This window comes from Equus przewalskii, chromosome 8 (genome assembly GCF_037783145.1).
Source record: "Equus przewalskii isolate Varuska chromosome 8, EquPr2, whole genome shotgun sequence".
Classification (NCBI taxonomy): Eukaryota; Metazoa; Chordata; class Mammalia; order Perissodactyla; family Equidae; genus Equus; species Equus przewalskii.
In genome coordinates this window covers 48811023-48825383 of record NC_091838.1, presented here as the reverse complement: position 1 = coordinate 48825383, position 14361 = coordinate 48811023, and the positions used below count along the sequence as shown (strand labels likewise).

The 14361-nt window shown below is 41.9% G+C and overlaps 1 protein-coding gene across 12 annotated transcripts in view; it reads left to right on the top strand.

The window, feature by feature from the left end:
- The window catches only part of NCALD (neurocalcin delta), a 389622-nt gene that overhangs the window by 338756 nt on the left and 36505 nt on the right, over window positions 1-14361 (top strand). The gene's annotated exons all lie outside the window — the stretch shown is intronic.

Genomic DNA, 14361 nt, shown 5'->3' with positions numbered 1-14361 from the left:
TGTCTTGTAATGTGGTGAGCACTATGGTAAAGATATGTACATAGAGCTAGACATATGGTGGGGGTTGGGGTGGGGTGGAAAGTGGTATACATGGTAAATAAGATCACCTGGTCTTTGATGGCAGCTGTATGGGGTTAAATCCTGGCTCCGCCATTATTAACTGGGTGAACAAGTGAGTGAATGAATGAATACCTAACTTTTGTTGTTAGTTTGGGATAAAAAGATATACTGGAATGGTACAGAATATGCTCAAGACAGCGTTTGACACCTAGAACATGCTCAGTGAATGATCGTTTGTAACTGGAGAGTAAGCAACTGATTCAGGCCTTATTTGATAGAAGACTGGGCAGTATGAGAAAGGGCAGTGGGGGCTGAGACCTCAGCAGAAGACACCTGGGGAGAGGTGAGAGCTCATGGTCGTTTAAGAAGGGCCTGCGCCTCTCTGTGGTTGGGGCAGGAGTGAGTGGAGAGAGGATCAAGAGCTTTAGAAAAGACAGGTTGGGGCCAGATTGTAAAGCGATTTGTAATGTCAGACTGAGAGATTAGACTTGACACTGAAGACAGTGGAGTGTTATTAGTGTTTGTGAGCAAGAAAGTGGCATAGAGAGATGTGCGTTTTAAAGAATAGCCTTTCTGATAGTTGTGTGGGGAATAGTCTGCAAGAGAGACTAGTTGGGAAGTGAGCACATTAGTGCAAGCAAGGAATTATGTTCACATTCACTCTATCAGGATTTGTCGAAGGCCTATTGTGTCTGCGCATTTTGCTAGAAACAAATGAACACAGAGTTTGGACAAGGGATGGAGAAAGGGAAACAATACAATAAATTTTTCTGAGATAGAATTGATAGAAACTAGTGACTAGCTGGAAGTGGGAGTCATGGAGAAGGCCAAGTGAAAAATAGTTTCATGGGAAAATGAGACCTTTCGGACTGTTGGAATTCAAAATACTTCATCAGAGTTAGGAAAGAAAGAAAAACAGCCACTTTTCTTCTTGCTCTTCTACTCCCCTCCTTATTCTTTGGGAAAAGAAATCGCAGGGACTAGTGATGGCAAGCCCTCTCTGAGCAGTTGGTCCAGCAGCTTTCTGAGGTCAGGTCACGTTCTTTATCAGCTTTCAGGGAGATAATGAAAACTGAGTGAACAGTCAGGAAGCAACGAACAGCTTTGGCCAATGTTCTCATGGCTCACCATAGTAGCTTGAATGTTCAACTAATTCTCTTTTTAAAAGAGAGACTAGCACTTGACTTTGGAAAGTTGTTTTCCTGTCAAAGGGGAAATGTTATGAGAGGTGATATTCAATAATGGAAAATATGAGGTTATTTGATGAGAGGTTGAGGACAGGATCTGAAGGCCATCTTAGGTAAACAGTAGGAGTGAGTGGTGATGTGTAAATATTGACATGGAACCTAGGAGGAAACAAGGAGAGGAAAATGGATTACAGCGTGAGATGGTTTCTTCTTACTGGAAAGTTGTTGTTAATGAAGGAAAAATAAAATCTTAAAGACAAGACAGAGACATATGAGACTGAGGAGGGAGCCACTATTATCTTTGACAGTGTTAATCTTTCCAGAAGTTATCAGCAACACCCTTATTGGAAAGATGGCCATGGGTACTGTGGAACAATTTATCACCAGAGATGGATAAGAGTCAATAACTTACATATTGCCTAGTAGAGATTCTGATAGGATAAACTTAATAATAATCAAGAAACAAAACACACTATGTGTAGTGTGGTTTTGAGCCAGATTCTTACCAGAATAATCTCATTCAGCCAGATTCTCTTGTCAGATGTATTTGTAGTTGGTGAGAACTGTTCCAGAAATTGGGATACAAGTGAAGTTGCATCTCTCTTATTTTTTAGTTAAATCTTGATAACACTCATTTGTCCTATTAGCAGGCAAGTCAGTATACCTCTCTTGATCTGATCGTTCCCCTTAATTTTTCAGCAATCTCCAGGGCTTATTCAGTTCAAAACTGGCCCTTGCCTTCCACATGCCTAGCCTAGATTGCTGATATCTCATGATCTACCCTGTACTTACTTCTCACCATCACACAGTGGTGATATAGAACACCGACTCTCTGCAGTCCAACAGTCATTGCTTTTCAATTGCTACAGGGAATCCTAGTTGGTCCTGCTAACCACTCAGACCAAGAGGATGTCCCAACCAAGAAGGTTCACCTATATGGCCACTTCTCAGGACACATTATTAAAGCCTCAGAATAAAGAGTCTTGAAACACCTTTCCGTAGACAGTAAGGCCCCCTAGTTCTTCATTTATACTTATAAATGAGGCCACTTCTGGTCTGATTCTCTCCCATTTGTCTTAATAAAAAAGAAGAGGGACAAAAATTTAATCTCTGATAAGGTCCCTTCTTATAAGACACCTCAATATGCATAGTGTGTTTAAGAATTGTTTTGCTTCTTATTCTCCCCACATCAGTCATGATTCCAGAGCTCAAAGGAGTTCAACCTGAGCTCACAATGGCATTAACCTATTGGGAATTTCTTGTTGCCACCACTTTACATGTTTGCTGGTAAAAGAGTACTCTGGTTTACCGTATGGCCCCACATTCCCAAACATACACATATTTGCATATATGATATAGAGGACAAAATGTATGTGGTTAGGCACAAAGTGTTTGTTTTTTCCTACCTTGCTGTTTATAAAGGGGTGTTGATCTTTAGTTGAAAAGATTTTGGCCAAGAAAAGTAGCTAGACAGTAGCAGCAACGTTACAATGTATTTCCCTGGCTTTTCAAAACCTATGACCCCATTTCTGCTGGCAAGCCTTAGGATATGAGATGCAGGCCCTGATGCCTGAAGGGAAGCCAGTGCTACAAAGGAGAAGGGATTTTGAGAGAAAGGAGAGTATGGGATGAATGGTGGAGAAAAGAAGCGGTGAGGTGTGGTGGACACTGTGCATGGAAGCTCTCTGGGTTCCAGTGTTGAGTATGAACCTTCATGGCTGTTGGATCCATCTTTATCCAAAGGCGGCTATGCTGGGCATGGTTAAGTTCACGCACTCTGCTTTGGCGGCCCAGAGTTTCGCCGGTTTGGATCCTGGGTGCAGACATGGCACCACTCATCAAGCCAAGCTGAGGCGGTGTCCCACATGCCACAACTAGAAAGACCCACAGCTAAAAATACACAACTATGTACTGGGGGCCTTGGGGAGAAAAAGGAAAAGTAAAATCTTTATTCCAAAAAAAAAGCTTGCATTTATTTAAAAAAAAAATACCCTATTAATAATAAAGCCAGGACAACAGGTATAAACCATTACAGGCAAACCAGGAGTTACGGTCATTCTAATCATGATAGATCTGTATTTTGAAGGTACTTTATTTAAAGATCAAGCTCTTAACTGTGAAAAATACATTATTCTAGTTGCTGTGGGAGCTACAAAAAAGCTGTGCCACCTGAAGGAACTGATAATCTGGTTTTAGAGAAAAGACTCATAAACAAAGAAATTGTCAGTAACTATTAAGGTGGTGTCTAACCAAGTGCCAAATAAATGATAGTCACAGGTTGTAAATTATACCTCAATAAAGCTGGAAACAAAATAATAGTCATAGATTGTGATAGGAAGGGCAATGGCCTTGGGGTTAGAAGACCCATGTCAAGTCATGGATCTGTCTTTAGCTGGGTGATCCTATCTTACTTAATCTCTTTGATTATCTACTTAATCTCTTTGAACATCCATTTATTTTGTTTAATTGATTGATTCATTCGATAAAATTATACTTACTCTGTGCCATTGTACCATCGTGGTAAAGAACATAACCTTTAGAGAGAGACATACCCAGTTCAACTGCAGCTCTGTCACTAACTTGGAGAACTTGAGCTTGTAATTTAACCCCTCTAAACTTTAATTTCCTCATCTATTACATAGTGACAATAATACCCAACACATAGAGCTCTCATAAGCTATTGTAAATAAGGAAATAAAGTGAGATTTTGTATGCAAAACATTCAACAGTTTCTGACACAGAAAAAGTTCAAGAAATGATAGCAAAAAAAAAAAAAGCAATCCAGATATTGTACTAGTTGCCGGGAACGCAAAAGAGAATGAAGGAGAGGGGTACTGTGCAGGTGAAAGCAGACAATAGTACCGCCCTAGACACCTCCTTGGGCTGTGACAGGGACTTCATTAGGACATTGGGTGAAAGAGCTTCCTGTTCTATACAGCATACTGAGCAAAGGAAAGACATTATGGCCACTACCAGTGGTTGGGCATTGTCTAGATTCTTCCTTTTTCTATCCATTAGGATGGTAACAGCTGAAAATAAGAGGTAACCTCATATATCTTAAATAATCCGTACATACATTCTCTCATAAAACAAGAAGTCCAGAGGTGGAGTGTTTCCATGGTGGTAGTTCCATGACGTCATCAGGACTCCATATTCCCACTCTGCCATTCTCAGATGTTGGTCAACTCACCGCAGAGTGACATTGGCTGCAGTAATTGCAGGCATTACATCCTCACCACATCACACACTAAGGCATAAAGAGACTCTCTCTTCCTTGTGCCTTAAGATCTAAAAGCCCTTCTCAGAATCCCACCCCCACCTTACACCCTTATCTATAAGTCTCATTGGCTGAAGTTGGATTCCATGTCTTTCCTGAGCCAGTCAGTGATAAGATGTAGTGACTCTAATTCACTTATGCTAATCAAGATCCGACCTCCTGGGGCTAGAATCCTTTCACCTTCCTAAAAATTGACATTGCAGAGGATGCAGGATACCTGAACAAAATCAAGTCTGTATCAGGGAAGGAAAGAGAAATGGTTGCTGGGTGACCACCTACAGTGTCTTCTACACTCTGTCTCCATTTCCAGTCGGTCACTACATTCTCCTAATTCCACCTCCAAAATATCTCCTAAATCCACACTGACCTTTGTCCAGCTTCCCAACATCTGCCTGGACTCTTGATTCCTTTTCTCTATCCTTGTCCCAACCATCCAATCTTGCCTTTAGCTGCCAGTCAGCTTTTTATATAATGCAAGTCTGATTATACCACTTCCTAACTTAAAGACTTTCCAGACTCAATTTAGATGCAGCCACCTCTTTGAAGATGCCCCAGATGTTTTATTTATGGCTCTTTCATAGCCCTGATGAGGGATAGCTGGCCACATGTGACTATTGAGCACCTGAATCGTGGCTGGCCCAAACTGAGATGTGTTGTAAGTATAAACACACTTTGAATTTCAAAGATGCAGGACAACAAAAAAGGAATGTAAAATATTTCATTAATAATTTTTAAATTGATTACATGTCAAAATGATAATGTTTTGGATACCTTTTGGTTAAATGAAATATATTATTAAAATTTATTTCATCTGTTTCTTTAAATCTGTAATGTGATGACTAAACTATTTTAAATTCCCTACCTGGTTCACATTTGTATCCCCCGCTGTACTTCTGTGCCCTAGATTGCTAGCTCCTGCAGAGTTGAGGCTGCATCTTATCTATCCATTATGCAACACGTAGCTCCCTTTCTCCACCTCAGGGACCATCAGAGTTGCATCCTAGCCAAAACACTTGACTTGCTAAATAAAGTGAAGTTGGTTAAAATAAAGTAAAAGACAACTCGATTTGGAGAGGAAAGAGCACAGGATGATTTCACGTTATTTGACTGTTGCTTCTGGTTTCTCACTCATGGGTTTCTTTTCTGTGTTCTAACTAGTCTGAAGCTTCTTTCTAAGTTTGCTAGGTTTGGAAATCACTCTTTGTTGTGATTACTTCCAGGCACTAAATTATTATGAAATAATCCAGATTGAAAGAAGAGAAACTAGAATTTAAAATTTTTTATTACGTTTGCTTGTCTCTGTCAGTTTTCATTCTGTTTAATAGACATTCCTCAACAAATTATATTTTACACTCTGAGGTAGCGGTGTCTCCATGACAACAACCTCCAGAATATTTTAGTTATTTTTGCAATCATTACTAGGAATAAAGAAAAGATGTAAATTATGCTTTTTATTCAACTCCACTGAATTACAGCTGGCAGTTACATTTTTTTAATGGATAAAAGAATTATATATATATATTTTTTTTTTTTTTTTTTTTTTTTTTTACTGTTTATTGTGTTCTTAGCCAGGATATTCTAGAAAACGTTTACAAGGAAATCTGTTTATAATGGCACAACGAAATCAAGAATTTTTTTTTATATTTAATGAGCAGAAATGAAGGAATTAAGTTTTATAGAAGCAGTAGCCAAGAAATGTCATTGTTTGGGGCAAATCATCTTTTTTCAGAAATCCCTGGAGAATCTATAGTTCTAATTTGGAAGTAAGTAGTATCCATGGTCATAAATCATGCGCTGGAGACGACAACAGGCTGATTTGGTTATATCTCGCCAAAGGGCCCGAGCAGCCGTTGAAAGCAGCAGAGTCCTGCCCGCCCCTCGCTGCCTCTGGGCCGTGCTGTCCCCCTGAATGAGCAGAAACAATCATGCAGTCCATTATTTTCTCAGTGGACTGATTTAATAAGTGCTCTTTGCCAGGTCTTGTGAAGAGCATTATTTCCTTTGGCTTTGATCTTTGCTCGGTCACTCAGAAAAGCTCTGCCCCGGTGACATGTGGGTGCCGGGAAGCCGGGGTGGAATCTGGGGCCCTCCCCTTCCATGGAGTTGTTATCCTGGAACTGCTGAGTGCCTCTTTCTTTCTTTTTATGGTGGTAACGTGTATATAACATCAAATTTATCATTTTAACCATTTTTAGGTGCACAAGTCAACGGCGAGAGGTACATTCGCAATATTGTGTAACTATCGCCACTAGCCACTTCCAGAACTTTATTATCATCCCAAACAGAAACTCTATATGCCCTAAAAAGCAGCTCCTCGTTCATCCCCACTCTCCCAGCCCTGGGAACCTCTATTCTACTTTCTGTCTCTGTGAATTTTTCTATTCTATGTACCTCACTAAGCAGAATCATGCAATATTTGTCCTTTTCTGTCTGGCTCATTTTACTTAGCATAATGTCCTCGAGGTTTATCCATGGTGTAGCATGTGTCAGAACTTCATTCCTTTTTAAGGCTGAATAGTATTCCATTCTATGCATATATCATGTTTTGTTTATCCCTTCATCTGTGATGGACTTTCGCACTGTTTCCACCTTTTGGTCCTGTGTGGTTTTCAATAGAGCCTGAAAACATGTAGTATCACTTGGGCCATTTCTGCATTTGGATCCATTTCTGATGAAAAAAAGAAACCCAGGTGATATCACTCTAAAAAATTGTGACTTCCCTGCCAAAAAAGAGAGTCCACTGTGTGGAAGGATGTCATCAAGCGGAGGGAGACCTCTTTGCGGTTCCTATTTGCCAGGGTCCAGGGCAAACACCTCCCTGAAAAGGCAGCCCTGCCTCACCGCCTGGCAGGAGATGAGGAGCGTGTCTGCACCCTTCCCACGGCCTTCCCACGGCCCACTCCAAGGCAGGAAGGACTTCGAGCATCTGACAGAAAGCTCAGCCCAGGTGTTGTCTGGCTGCTGTTGCAGGAAAGGGACTTTTTAAACAGAGAGGGAAGCGTCCCTGTCTCTAGAACTGAAACAACTCGGAGGAGGAGGATGGGGCCAAGCCTTCGTTTAGGAGCGTGAAGTGCATGCAGGCTACCATTTTATCCCACGAGGTACGATTCGCTGGTGTTGGAGCCAGAGACCTGGAAACATCCAGATCTTGTTCTGCCAATCCCCTCTTCTCTCCTTGGGGTTTCCCTGGGAGCTATACATATACAAAATGCCTCTTATCATTAGCCGGACAACCAAGGTGGCCCTCTGTGTGATCGGGTTGGTGGTGGTTTAAGCTCAAGGCCCAAGCAGGGCCTCCTCCACCCTCTCAACTCACATCTCAGTGTTATCACCATTCAGCTGTTGACTCGGGAGGGCCAGAGTCACGGTACTGCCTGTAAGCAGAAGGGATGACGGAGAAAGTGCCAGAGATGTCTGCTTCTCTCCAGAGCCAGGTGAAAGCTAGAAGCAGAGAGAATGTATAGGACTTTAACAAACTGCGACTCTTGCCTCTGGCAAATAGTACCCTAGAAACTCACCTGGTGACATCAGTGCTTCTTGGAAAGTGACCTAAAGGGTGCCAGAGGAAAGGGCAAAAGTTTCCTCCTTGCTCTGTGTACGTACGGCATTTTGTGTACGTTTCCTTATAACAACCAGATACACCACACACTATTGTCCCTCTTTTACAGGTGACAGTACTGAGGCTCCGAGAGTGTACATAAGCGGCTGCCACAGATTGGAGGGGCAGCGGGGGATTTAGACCCTGATCTGTTGAATGCCATGGTCTGTGGTCCAACAGTTATTCCATAATATTCCTCTTGTCAAACTTGGTCCCCAAAAGAGTTCCATCGGAGCCCACTCAGTCCTCTTTCTAGTCCTGTTCAGTGAGTAGAGTAGGAATTTGGGGAGAGGTCAGTTCTAATAACAAGTTTTGGTTCTTTTGGGAAGCATTTCTGACCATGGAGACCATCCATTCTGCAGAACCATTTATGGGGCTTAATTTAGAAACAATTGAAGTGATTATAACATGAAAATTGTTTTAAAAGAAAAAGACAAATGACCTTATTTCAGGATAATGTAATTACTTTAAGGGCTTCTTTCTAATCAACAGTCGAAGGCTGGTGAGAAACAAGCAGTACAGAGCACAGCAGCAGAGCTGGACGTTTTGCTGAGGAGACTGTGAACACACAGAGTTAAGCCCCAGAGCTAAGACGCTGCCGCACACTTACGCTGACACCCAACAAGTAGAACACACACACACGCTCCAGGGTGAGAGGAGCAGGAGAGACGATACCCGCCTTCCACAGTGATTATACTGTGGCACCAACAAGTCTCACATGCTCCCTGGCCTTGAGAGAGTCTAACCAGGTTCTGTTCTCCAGGTTCACTTGGTTTTAGGGTTGTATCAGCACAGAGACTGTATGATGTGCTGGTTAAGAACATGAGTTCTGGAGCTATGGCCCTGCCTTTTAATCCTAGTCTACTACTTATTAGCTGTGTGACCTTGAATAACTCACTTAACCTCTCTGTGCTTCAGTTTCTTCATCTGTAAAGTGAGGATGATGGTGAGAAATGAAGATGATGGTAGGACCTCCTTCAGAGGGTTGTTATGAGGAGTAAATGAGTTAGTGTGTAAAGCAGAGGTTCACAGGGACTGTTCTGTACGAATATGGTAACAAAACATCACAGCAGCCAACCAGAGCCCGCCATGGGTGAGACAGGAGGCAGAGGGGGAAAGGTGTTTTGTTTTGTTTTTTATAACCTGGGCTGCATATTCACAAAGGACCACACATTCAGACTTTTGTCATTATGTCCACTTAAGTTTGCACGTCAAGTTATAGAGTACACTGGCGAGACTGATGCATGGATGTTCATCATGCCACTTTACTGAGTCCCTGGATCACAGTTCAGTGCCCTATGACTTAATATTCTTCATGAATCCTATAATTCACTTGTAAGTATTATAATGATTATGCATTGAATTTTTACCTGTATTATAAAAGCATAAATTTGCTAAATATAAATACTTAGAGAAATTTACAATTTTTGTGAGTCTGTTTTGGCATTTCTTCACTTTTTTTTTTTTAAAGATTTTATTTTTTCCTTTTTCTCCCCAAAGCCCCCCAGTACATAGTTGTATATTTCTCATTGTGGGTCCTTCTAGTTGTGGTATGTGGGACGCCGCCTCAGCGTGGTTTGATGAGCAGTGCCATGTCTGCGCCCAGGATTCGAACCAACGAAACACTGGGACGCCTGCAGCGGAGTTCGCAAACTTAACCACTCGGCCACGGGGCCAGCCCCTCTTCACTTTTTTACAAGCCATGGAGACACAAAAAGGAGGCCAGACCTCCTTTACACTCTGGGATCAAATCCACGTGTTTGGGATATTTTCTTAAGCGAACGTGTCTCATTTCATTGGAGGAGGAAGGTCTGAATTGATAGTGGCAAGTCGTTCAAATCAGAACTTTTCTCATATCATTTTTAGTGTATAATCATGTTCCCCCAAGCTCAGCTGGAAAATAGACCTGAGGAGGAAACAATGTGCAGGGCTGTGTAATGTGGTTGCTTCCATGGGGTCCCAGTGGGGATGCTTCCGGGTGCGAATCTCAATATCTCCAACCCTGGCTCACCACAGGGAAAATTTATTATCCCATGCAACTGAAAGTTATGGGGAATAGCCCACGCCATGGCTCAATGATGTCATCAAGGGTTTTTCTCTCTCTCTTTTCTCACATCCTCAGTGTCAGTTCATCCTAGCGTTTTGTGGTCACAAGATGAGTATAGCAGGTTCAGCCAGCACGCGGAGCTATGGAAGAAGGCTGTTTCCTTTCCTGTTTGCATTTTATTAGAGAGGAAGACCTTCCCCAAAGGCCTCTAGTAAGCTTGCTTTCATGTTTCACTGGCCAGAACTGGGGCTCATGTCTTCCCCAAATCCATTCCTTGCAAGGGGAATACAACCACTATCGCTGGCTTAGACTAATCAGAATTTGCCTGAGTTACAGCGGGGAGGAGGAGAAGCCGTCAGAACCCCATCACGGCTCTACTGGGGTGGAACAGGAAGGCTGCTGGGTACGGATCCAACAGTGCATACTGCGGTGACTTTCAAAAGTAGAGGTATCTAAACTTGTTTCTTGTCTGATCCTTTGGAACCACTTTGATCAGATTTTGTGGAGTTGGCTGCTCTGAGTGCCACATTTGTCTTGACGTAACTGAGATTGGGTCACTTTTGTTCCTCGGTAGATGTTCATCGTCTTCAAACACATCTCCTAGCCCCTTAATACCCACAGGAATGAGGGGAACTACCCTAGAACCAGGTTGGAATTCAATCTGGGTGGCATAACATCTCAATTTGGCATCTTTTTGTTGGGATTTTAGGAAAGATCAAGTGAGAAATGAATGCTTAGCTAACTACAAGGTTGTCATTATTACCGTTCAAAGATTTATCTAATTAATATTACATTAAAGATGTAATGAATGTGCGAATTACATTAGAGAGGCACATGGTGATGACAATTTGAGGTATTGGTTTTGGTGGATGAAAAGGGAACAAGGACACCCACCCAGCAAAAGTTCAGGAAACATATCGTGCTTTGCACTTGAAGACCTGAATTTCAAATCTCATTATAAGAATCTGAATCAGCATGGTCAGCATGAGCTATTTGAAGATCTGCCTTGAGTCTGTTCCTATGTTTGCATCCTGTAGAGGCTGAAATGAACATGAAATAACACTAACGTACAGACACCACAACTTGTATTATTGTTGCTGTTGTTATTATTAATCTTTGTGTTGTACTGGATAATTTGCACAACACTTTCTCGTACAGTACCTCTCTGGATCTATACCTTATAAGGTAATATTGTTATGCGTATTTCACACATGCAAAACAGAAGCTCAACAGGTTAAATGACTTGTCCAGGGTCACTTAACTGGTAAGTGACAGAACAGGAACTCAAATTCAAATGTTTGACCTCGAAGTCCATGTTCATTCCTTATCATTATGCAAACTCATTGCACGCCACTCTTTCTGGATTTCATCTTTTCACTGGAGACCTGAATTTTCTCTGAATTTCTGGCTCAGTGACTTCCCCTCACTGAGCCTCAACTTCTTTATCTGTAAAGCAGGGCTAATAATCACTAGTTCGCAGAGTTATTGTGGTGGATTAAATAAGATAATGCATGTCGAAGTGCTTTGTAAAACCGTAACGGATTATACGAGTGGGAGGCGTTCTTCATTTACTGCTGCTTTTCTTTAAATGTGATACATACTGCATAATGGAAAGAGCAGATACGTGGAAGCTTGTGCAGCTGGATTCAAGTCTGGTTCCACCATTTGCTATCTGCCTGATCTTGGAGAAATTATTTAATCTCCTTGAACCTCAGTGTCCTCATCTGTGAAATGGGTGAGTTGTACTTCCCTCACAAGATTGTCATAGGGATTAAATGAGATAATGTGTGTAAAACATTTAGCACACTGTGGGCATGCGACCAGTAATGGAGTGAGAGTGATCACTAGGCCTGGGGACACTAAGAGAGCCTCAGATGAGTTAGAGACTATAACACAGAAGGTGACTGATGCCAAATATCAAGGAAAGAACAGACTTATGCAGAGAGGGCCTACTCACTAATACACCAAGATATCACTTTGTAATTGTCTTTCCCCGAAAAAGAATTGTTTTAACTAAGTCCTATCTATAAAAGATTCTAATTAGCTCTAGGCGCTCCCCAGTGCTTAGAAAGACTGCTGTGCCATATTCTCTGATGTCTTATATCTGATTTTGTATCTTGAAGGAAAACTTGACACAGTCTGAGGAAGGCTATGAGACGGAAAGATTGCATTGACCGATTTTCTTCCCCTAAATATCAGTGACTAAATTTCTGCATGATTGAAACTGCTATTTGCTGGAGCATGATGAGTGAGCGTCACCAGTCTAGACTTCTCTATTACTTTGGGGCTATTTCTTTGACTGTGAAAACTACTCAAGTGAGCTTTGAGTGATGCAAATGGAAAGCCATGATTCTCTTTGGAAATGGAGATTTTAAAATACTCTAGTTGCAAGAAGTTAAAATTTCTTCCTCCCCCAGACCCACCCGGCCCCGCCCCCCCCCCCCCCCCCACCGCCCCGCTTTGGGAAGAGGCGGACAGGGGATATTCTGCTGGAAAGGCAGAGCTGGCCTTCCATCTACATCTGTCCGAAAGACCAAGCTCCCAACTGCTGTGCTGTACTGCCTCCAACAGGTGAACACTGGTGGAACGAGGACGTCAGAAAGAAGGTGGATGGAGAAGTGGGGGTTGGGCTGGAGACCTTGAGGAGGATCATGAGGACCCTGACTGCCAAGGATGGTGGGAGCTGAGGAAGGGAGAAAGGGCAAATAGAAAGGGAGTGATGGCCTAGGGACTGAGCCTTGGTCGACCTTGGATTCCCTCCACCAACAAGTGTGTTCTCCTTGGAAATCACATGGGATGCTTCTCCAAGTCAATGCCATGTGCTCTTTGCATTTCAGTGTTTTTCCACCTTCTCTCAGGGGTTAAGGGAGGACACACACTCGAGGCCACTCTGAGATTTCCCATCCAAAACCTTCGCCCGAGGGATCCTGTCCCACCTACTGTTGTTACTCTGGGTCTTGGGGGGATCTTTCTTTGCCCCATTTGCAGTTCCCACCCAAGGAGAGAGGAGCAGGTTTCACACAAAAGTTAGTCATGAGATGCTCTATCCAGAGCTTTACCGCAAGCTTCATCCTCAGGGCATTTTTATAATTCAAATCTGATATGATGTCCTCATAAATCCATGAAGAGATTAGTTTATTGTCATCCTGTTTCTTCTGGCATCTGTGACTAATGAAAACAGCCTCTGAATTTGTAGTGTCATCTACACTTCAGTGTTATTTGAGAAATAAGGGCAGGGAAGGTTCAAGAGAAAAGCATCACTTTCTCTTGAAAGTTGATACTCACCTATCAACATATCCATATGCACTGCCCTGTCACCCCGTGACCATAAAGCCACCTTTACCTTTTTGAATAGGTAGGGTTATAGGCAAAATCTAATCGTTCTAACTACTCCTTCACCCAATCTCATAGTGAAAAGAACTCCTACCCTCGTTGTTTCACGTGTGATGTGTCGTTGCCATCCCCAGGTCATGTTCCTCGAGTGTAGACACCACATAGTTTGTGTGAAACATACAAGTCTATATGGTTTACCAACTGACCTGTCTCCCCTGCCCTTCCATCTTACATAATTCGTTGAATCCACTGTAATATCTTGCACAGTCCTAGGCACACAATGCGCTCTCAGGAAATCCTTGTGAAATAATTCAGAAGGAAATGGAATCTCTTTGAATGAAGGCATTACTCCAAGCTTCTCCTGTAACTGTAGTACATAGCTCACAATTTTACTCTTGGAAGAGGGTTCATTCTAACTTTTCAATTGTATTATTTGATCATTACTGGGGATAAATTTAAATATTTAAAAATACACCTTTTAATGCACATTTAAAATCCTTGTAATCTAAATGGAAGAAATGGTTTACGTTACATGCATACCATTGTTAAAATTCGGATTTTTAAATTTTTATTTTTGGCTTTTTTGTAAAAATGGGTCCAACCCGGTTTTGATCACTGAAGTGTGTTAATTCTAGTACTTTTATTTCACTTCTATGTTCTTGTGTTAGCACTTTCTGTGGGAATACAATCATTCTATTTTGGTGTAATATTCTATAATAAAAATGCTTCCCTTAAAGAAACAAGCAATTGACTGAAAGGATTCGAGTAATGTTCTGTGTCATTTTATATATTGTTGCACACCATAATTCATTAATGAAGGGAAAAAGAAGTACTGCAAATTTATCTTCACCATTTTCAG